Raw genomic sequence first — 8,690 nt, forward strand, 5'->3', positions numbered from 1 at the left:
CGAATGGAAGTTTGAATGCAGTGGGGGATCAGATGACACAGGAAATATCTAGCATGGAAGTAAGCGGTAACCCGACTAAAATGAAGACTACAAGAATTAATCCGATTAGCAGGGGATGTAATACGTCTGTTCTTCGAATAAAAGCTGTGGAGCGGAAGAAATATTTTCATATATGGAGACTCCTCACAGACACATCCGTAGAAAATTTAACAGATTATGTGCGTGAAATACTCGGCGCGGACAGCTATATTAAAGTAGATAAGATAAATCATAAGACCGTAAGAGGATACTCGTCGTTTAGAATCTGCGTATCGGAAAATAACTTCGAAAAATTGTGTGATCCTAGTATTTGGCCGAAAGATGCTGAATTCAGTGAGTGGGTGTTTTTTCGGAGACCAACAACAACAGGAAACAAACAAACAAACAAAAATTAGATCGGTGAACATTTTGTATCAGAATGTAAGAGGTCTCCGAACAAAGACATCAGATTTTCTGTCCTTACTCGAGTCTTCGGGTTCGGACTTGTTCGCTATCACCGAGACCGGCTGCAGTGAGTCTGTTCAAAACGCGGAGATAATGTTACCGGGTTACTCTGTGCTGCGCTGCGACCGAGCCGACGGCCGCAAGCAGGGCGGGGTGCTGCTGGCGGCCACACCACGTTTCGTTTTGCGGCAAGTACCAACACCCGACGGCATTAATATAAACAGGTACAACTTTGAATTAGTTTGCGCAACTGTCTATGTACAAAATAGGTTTCTGTTCGCCTGTTGTGTATTGTACATCCCACCGCACACTGAAGAAAATGAGTTTATGTTAATGTTTACGTTATTAGAAAAAATTTGTGTAAAATATAAAAATAATGTATTAATTTTAGGTGATTTTAATTTATTTTCTACTAATGATTATGTGCGTAATTACTATGAATATTTCTTAGCCTTTTGTGAACTCGTTCAGTATAATGCAGTTCCTAACTGTAGTGGCAGGCAGCTAGACCTGGTGCTGAGCGGCCGCGTCGTCGGCGTGGCGGTAGCGGCGGCTGACGAGGCCTTGCGGCCGGTGGACGCGTACCACCCGCCGCTTGCTGTCACTGTCACTGTCGCCGCTGTCGCCGCGGTTACGAATCGCGGCAACAGTTACCAGGTACTGCCTCGGGAACAGTATAAGCAGTGGAATTTTAACAAAGCTGACTTTGTCAAGTTGTACGGTTCAATCATGAACATAGACTGGACCGAATTATATTTACTAAATGATCCCAATTCGGTTTTAAATTGTTTTTATGAAAAAATCACGTACGTTCTTGACGATTGTGTACCCGTTAAAAAAAATAAAAAACGTGAAGATACTAGGTATATTTACCCGGTATGGTATACGTCGAAATTAATTAAAAATATACAGATAAAATACAATTTACATAAAACATATAAAATTAGTAAATCACCGAAAGATTACGAGGCGTTCTCTCGGTACAGGGCGAGAGTAAAGGCGGACACCGCGCTTGCTCATGACCGATACCGATACAGAGTACAGGACACCCTCGCTTCGGATCCAAAAGCATTTTGGGATTACATAAGGGCGAAAAGGGGTACTTCTAGGCGGTATGAATTAGTACAGAATAGACTTGCACTCTCGGATCAGGAATGTGCAACGATGTTTGCACAATTTTTCCATTCCGTTTATAATCCAGAGCCACCACGACTGGATGTTTCAGCAGTCAGCGCTACGGTGAGTGGTAGCGGGTACGTGCAGTTGACGCGCCTGACTCAGGCAGATGTGTGTCGGGCGCTGGCGCGGCTGCCACCGAAGCGCTCCGTTGGACCGGATGGCATTCCACCCTTCATCCTCAAGGACTGTCGTTTCGTGTTGGAGGAGCCGCTGTTGCATGTTTTTAATGCCTGTCTCGCAACTGCTACGTTTCCCGACAGGTGGAAGCTAACACGAGTGGTGCCGGTCCCAAAGGGACGAGGTGGTCCAGAACCAAGCGACTATCGACCAGTGGCACTTCTGAGCGCACCGGCCAAGATATTTGAGTCGGCAATTCATACCTCATTGTATGCGCAGGTGAGAGCCCGGTTGTCTGATGCACAGCACGGGTTTCGTCCTGGACGAGGGACATCCGGGAACCTGCTGCATTTGATGGCACAGGTGTGGCCAGTGGTCGATGCCGGGGGGCAGGTGGACGTCGCCTACTTCGATTTCCGGAAGGCGTTCGATACAGTTGATAATGACGTCCTGCTCTCAAAGCTGGCGGCTGTGGGGTGCACGCCTCATACGCTGGCCTTCTTTGCCAGTTATCTGCGGGACAGGCGTCAGTACGTCGACTGTGGCGGGCACTATTCGGAACAGTACTGGACAAGATCAGGAGTCAGCCAGGGCAGTAATTTAGGTCCCCTCCAATTTATCATTATGATAAACGATCTACCGGAGGTGATCCATGAGTCGACGTGCCTTTTATTTGCTGACGATCTGAAATTAGTACGCGAAGTGGGTGACACCTCGGATCACATCAAACTGCAGCGGGATATAGACAGGGTTGTAAGGTGGAGCCACGACAACAAATTATACTTTAACGTGGCTAAGTGCTCCGTGTTGTCTTTCAGCCGCGCGCGCTGTCCACGACATCACCCGTACCACATCGAAGGCGAGCCACTGCAGCGCGTCTCCGAGGTTAAAGATCTGGGTGTCCGGTTCACCGCTGATCTCAACTTTCGGGAACATATAGTCGGGGTATGCAAAAAAGCGTACCGGAACCTTGGCTTCATATTACGGCAATCGGTCGGCTTTGACAACTTTAAAGCTCTCCGGGCCTTGTATGATGCCTTGGTGAAGAGTCATTTGGAGTGTAGCTCGGTTGTGTGGGCCCCGAGTGAGATCAAATATAAAGCAATGGTAGAGCGGATACAGAACAAATTTGCTCGAGTTCTGTACCGGAAGTTATATGGGGTATACCCTGGTTATCCGTTGCTGTACCCTACCTTGTTCGTTTTAGGCATGGTGGGGTACAGCACGTTGGAAACCAGGCGCGAAGTCTCCCTTGCTACGTACATGTGGAAGGTTCTACGCGGTGAAACGGACAATCCAGCTATTCTCAAAGAACTCAGGCTGTGCGCGGTGGACAACGCGGTGCGGCGGAGACGACGCCCCAGCCTCCTAGCACTACCCCGGGCGCGCACCAACTTGTTGCGTGACGCCCCGCTAACACGAGCTATACGCACGCTTAACATAGTGGCCGACAGAATTGACTTATTCAGTTGCACACTGAACGAGTTCACGAGGATCGTAACTGGAGTCGTCTCATACAAATTAAATTGAAATCGGTTTTATTTGTTTTGACATTTATATTATACTTTCCTTTTATAGTTCGACGAATTTAATTTTCTATGAGTTATGTAATTTTAATTATGTTTTATTGACTATGTTTCAAATTTGTATATTTTGATATTTTATTTTATTGTATTAATTGCATTTTTATCATGTATTTAATTGGATTTTATTTTTACTGACTAGGTTTAAATTTTTTTATTGGTTTTAATTTATTTTATTTTTAATGAAAATTATTAAATTGACGAAATTATTATAGTTTTTATTAATATAGATTATGTAATTTGACTATGTATTGTGAATTTTTAATAATAACTTAGTTTTATTTTGTTAAATGAAATAATGGAATTGAATGTGATGTCAATTTTTATATTTGTATCTTCATATGACATGTATTTAATACGATAACGACACTAACGCATTAGGATAATATCCTGTAATGTTAGATGTATGATGGAATAAATAAATAAATAAATAAATAAATAAATAAATAAATAAATAAAAGTCGTTTATGGTTTTGATTTTGATTTTTAAAAAATATTAATTTTAATATGACGGTACGGAACCCTAAAAATACATTTTGACGCGTTTTGGTAAAATGTCTATCAGTACATTTGAATATAACTTTAAATACGCTCATTGTTTTGTAAAACAAGATCTCAACTGAAGAACGTGAACGTCACTCAGCAAAGATAACGTAATAAGAAAGTCAAACAAATTTGTTTGATCTCTGTTTTGATCATTCAAGTTGTTTAATGTGAAGTTTGGATAACTGATTTGTTTATTCAAAGAGGTTATAATAAATCTACAGTTTGTATTAACTTTGTACCTACCTTCAAAAAAACATGAGTAGCAAATAAACACAAAAACAGCAGGCAAGGAGATTGTGCGCCGTTTATATTTATTTAATTTTTAATACTTTATTGCATTTTCAGGCTTCACAATTTCATTAAATAAAATAGCACTATTTTAGCTTAAAGAAAGAGCAAAGTTGGGCTATCATTATTCTTAATCTCTTCCAGTTAAGATGTTATAGATAAGATCATTAATTGTGATAACGTTATTTTTTTATACAAGTAGGTCGCCAAACAAGCGTACGGCTCACCTGATGGTAAGCGATTACCGTAGCTTATAGACGTCTGCAACGCCAGAAACATCGCAAGTGCGTTGACGACTTTACCCCTAATCCCACCATAAGTTCTGGTCATCTTACTCACCACAAGAACACAACACTGCTTGATAACAGCATTATTTAGCTTTGACCTTCTGTAAGGTCAAGGTACTTCCCCAATCGGGCTGGACAGTTGCATGAATGTAAGGAAGATAAAGTATGAGGAATGAAAGTGCGAGAGGCATGAAAGCCAGAACTGAAAGAGGAAAGTAGGTTAGTCTTCGTCTATGTTGTAGTGCTAAAAAGAATATCTTACAGATAATAAATACCTGTCAATATAGAACATATTGATAATATTATAGTTGCTACAACGTAGTCAACTCGTAGTCTGGCTTTATATTCCTTCATACCAGGTTTAAAATATTTCTCGTACCTGGCTTACCTGAAATAAATGACGAATATCCGTGTAGTTCTACAACCATACATTTGGCGATTTTTAAACGTGGAGATTAGTTTGGCAAGTTTCGATGAATATTTTTTTCATAGCTCTGCTACGGTTGTTTACCTTTGTTCAAACATTTTTTGAAAATAGACAGAAATTTCTGTCACTAACAAAAAGTTTAAAAATTAAATAAAAAATCAAATGAAATAGTTTCATTTACATAGGCTTCAAAAGCACCTTCGATACATCACATACAAATTTGAATCTCAATTATTTTGAAAATAATTTAACTAACATTAGATAAATTAAAAGTTATTTTTAACCTGAATATCAAAATATGTCTTAAATTATACAAGAGCAAACAGTAATTTAATCTTAATGACCTTGTGAATTTTCAATCGTGTTTACTAAACAATAACTAGAATTAAATAAATGATACTTTCAGTAGAAAACTATTTTCGGATGTAGTCTTATCATTAGCTATAATCAGAACAATAAGGCTGTATTATAATAACACATAATCTTTCTATAAAGCTTTTAAGACAAAACGCGAAAAACTGAAGGCAAGTGAGATAGAAATGCGTTTCTATAACAGCGGAGTATGTCGGATCTTTTTCTGTGTCAATTGGATGCATTTGCATCTCGGCCGCGTCGCCGGCGGATGCATCGCTGATATTGAGTAGACATTACATTTAATGGGTTTCCTGGAATCCAATGTGGTAATCTTATTTAGTAAGACTTAAATAAAGTCTCAAATTATTGGATTAGATATTTTTAATAAGTTCGTGTTAAATATGAGTCATATTATTGAAAAATACGACTGATTATAACTTTTACTGGCTGTATTTATGACTCGCAACTCAATTCGCGATCAATATTCCTTTCATTAGCCTATAAAATGAGGTATATTTACCAGCCAGCTTAAGATGAGCCAACTAACGTTCGTAGATTTCTCGACATTCTGTGTTTAGAGTCATTTTGATATTAGACTGAGGATAGTGATAATATTTTAATTTGCGAACTGTCAGACGAAACAATTGACATTTGCCTGACAATGTTTAAGAGATTGTGCTTTCGGAAATGTAAAATAGGTTCCGAGTAAAAAATAACAATTTCGACATCGTTTGTAAATTTTTAACGATTTATATCATGGTATAACAGTAACTAAGTAGATTTATATAATGGATATTGTATTAACAATAATTTTGCTGTAGACATTTTATTTATTTTTTATTGGCATCTAGTTACTAAATATTATTTTTGTGTATAAACTCATAACAGGTATGAAACCTTTCAATTTTTAAATTATATTATAAGCATATTTTACTTTCAAAGCTTATTTAATCAGATCGTATTTCTCAATAAAATAAAATAAAATAACGTATTTTTTAAATTTATTTAGAACTGCGCTTTACTAAAAATTAATTTAGTTTGTATTATAATATTTGACTTTTATTTACGCTTAACTATACTTTAGTTACTTGGTTTTTATTGCTTAATTATTTATTTTACGATAATTGCGTTCCAGATAAATATTGAAGTTAAAATGTGATTATCAAGTTCTTACACGCGATTATTTATTATTTAACAGCGATAAGTCTTAAACAACTTCATTTGTTTCAAACACTTACTTGTTAGTACCGTTTTATCGTCCCCTTTGAAATTATTTTTCGGAGCAATCATAATAAAAATACAAATTTTAATATATGTGCTTATTTTAATAGAATATTCGAGTATTCATTCTCAGCGTACATTATTAGAAATTTATATAAATATAATATATTTATAATTTTGAAGATGAAAGACACTGCCCCTACATTTAATAGACATACAGGTTCATAAACTAAATAAAATAACGTCAGATTACAAAATTATTAACAGGAAAGACATAATATATAACAAATATTTATTGATATATTATACATATTTACAATTCACAACTTAAGAAAAAAATAATAATTAAAATAACAAATAAATGATAGAATAATAATAATAATTACGTAATAATATTAATTAATATTTTAATTTTCATGCTTTCAATATCATCAAAATTCTGTGTCATTCTTGAAAAAGCAATGTTGTGTTATTGCTCTTAACATCGATAACTTTAAAAACCATTCAGATAATTTCTAAAATGATTGAATTCAATTAACAATACAACGTGTTACATACATGTAATTGATCATAATTATAAGGGCGAGTCAAGCGATTGCCACTTACATGTAAGTCATTGATGGACTTCATCAGAATGTTGACAGTGAAACTGATGACGATTAACGGTAACAATTTGATTCGTTTTTTTTTTTTTTTTTTTAGTGAAATATTGGTAGGCGCATAAAGGATAAATTTTTTACGGATCAAACGCGTCACGTGTCACGATTTCAAACGTACATAAATCACGTTGAAAACACCGGTTCTCGTCGATCATCGAAGTTAAGCAACGTCGGGCGCGGTCAGTACTTAGATGGGTGACCGCCTGGGAACACCGCGTGTATCTATTACTTTTTGTTTGTTTTCTAATTTCTTACATTTCACATATGGTAAATTTAAATATAAATAGGAAGCTCTAATTTGAACTGTTTTCGGAAACTACCGTGATTTTTTGAATGTCTTTTAATTAAAATAAAAAGTCTAAGGTGTTTTTGGTAGATAGAGCCACCTAGCGTGTACTATACAAACTACAAAGGTATATCGATAGTATTACATTGCAATCTAACTAGATGACGCTGAAATTAAATATTTATAAAATGTCGTTCAAAAAATTTTGACAATATAATTTATTCTCATTGCAAGTTTTTTTTGTAATTTAGCTTAACATAAAAAATTATAGATTGCGTTATAAGGAGACATTATTAAAAAAAAATCTGATTTCGACCTAATATATGAAGAATAGACGAAGCGTGTTCGATATTTGATTTAAAAAAAAGCAATTTGTATAAAAATAGGTTTTCAAAACAATATTTTACTAGTTCCCATATAGCTTTACCTGTAATCTTATGAATTTGTATATGAAATAACTTTCCAATGATAAAGTATATTGAACATGATCGAAAATATTGAGTGTAGCATATTATAGTATAGCACGAAATTGTCACGATATCGGACTTATTGATATTTATTATTGTTACAAATTGTCTTTTGTTTTATCTCGATACTGTTTGCAATGTTTTATATATTTTATACTATTTTTTTTTTTTACATATTGAATGTAAATGGACTTTAAGAGTATATAACCCATAATTGTATTTGCTTGCAAACGAAAAATAAACCTACTTCAGTTACATCGACAAGTAATACAACGCAGGTAGACGAAAAATAGTCAAGTAAATACGCGTTATCAAAGATTACTCAATAATCAGTCATCAGATCTCAATCAAGTTTAAATGGGACCACACTTTTTTTATTGATAAATAAAAAGAAAACGCTTAAACTTATCGGTAAATAATACTATTAATTGCGGTTACTTGTTATTTCGTGTCATAACTTGACCACTTATGGTTCCATATTGTTATTAAAAAGAAAACATGATATTACAGTACTTATCTAGAGATTACAAGGAGCGTCACGACAAACATTTTATTAGTTACTGTCATAAATTCCACTGAACCTAATCCTCGTACAAAGAAAATTATGCTTTCGTATAATATGCGAAGAGGCTTAACTACGTTTGTTGAACAGGACAGGAGCTTCTGTGAATGAATGGTTCTAACGGAGTTTCTAGTTCTTTGTGGTGATGTGTTAAGTAAATATTCCTAATTTTGTACTAAAACACAGTTAAACGGAGTTAGTTGATTAGAATGATAATAGATAGATTTTGAG

General features: G+C 35.6%; 1 pseudogene; it reads left to right on the forward strand.

Moving 5' to 3' along the window:
- The first annotated feature begins 7,252 nt into the window (after nucleotides 1-7,252).
- On the forward strand, nucleotides 7,253-7,373 carry LOC123659334 (annotated as a pseudogene).
- Nucleotides 7,374-8,690: the final 1,317 nt, after the last annotated feature.

Source organism: Melitaea cinxia, chromosome 13 (genome assembly GCF_905220565.1).
Source record: "Melitaea cinxia chromosome 13, ilMelCinx1.1, whole genome shotgun sequence".
NCBI lineage: Eukaryota > Metazoa > Arthropoda > Insecta > Lepidoptera > Nymphalidae > Melitaea > Melitaea cinxia.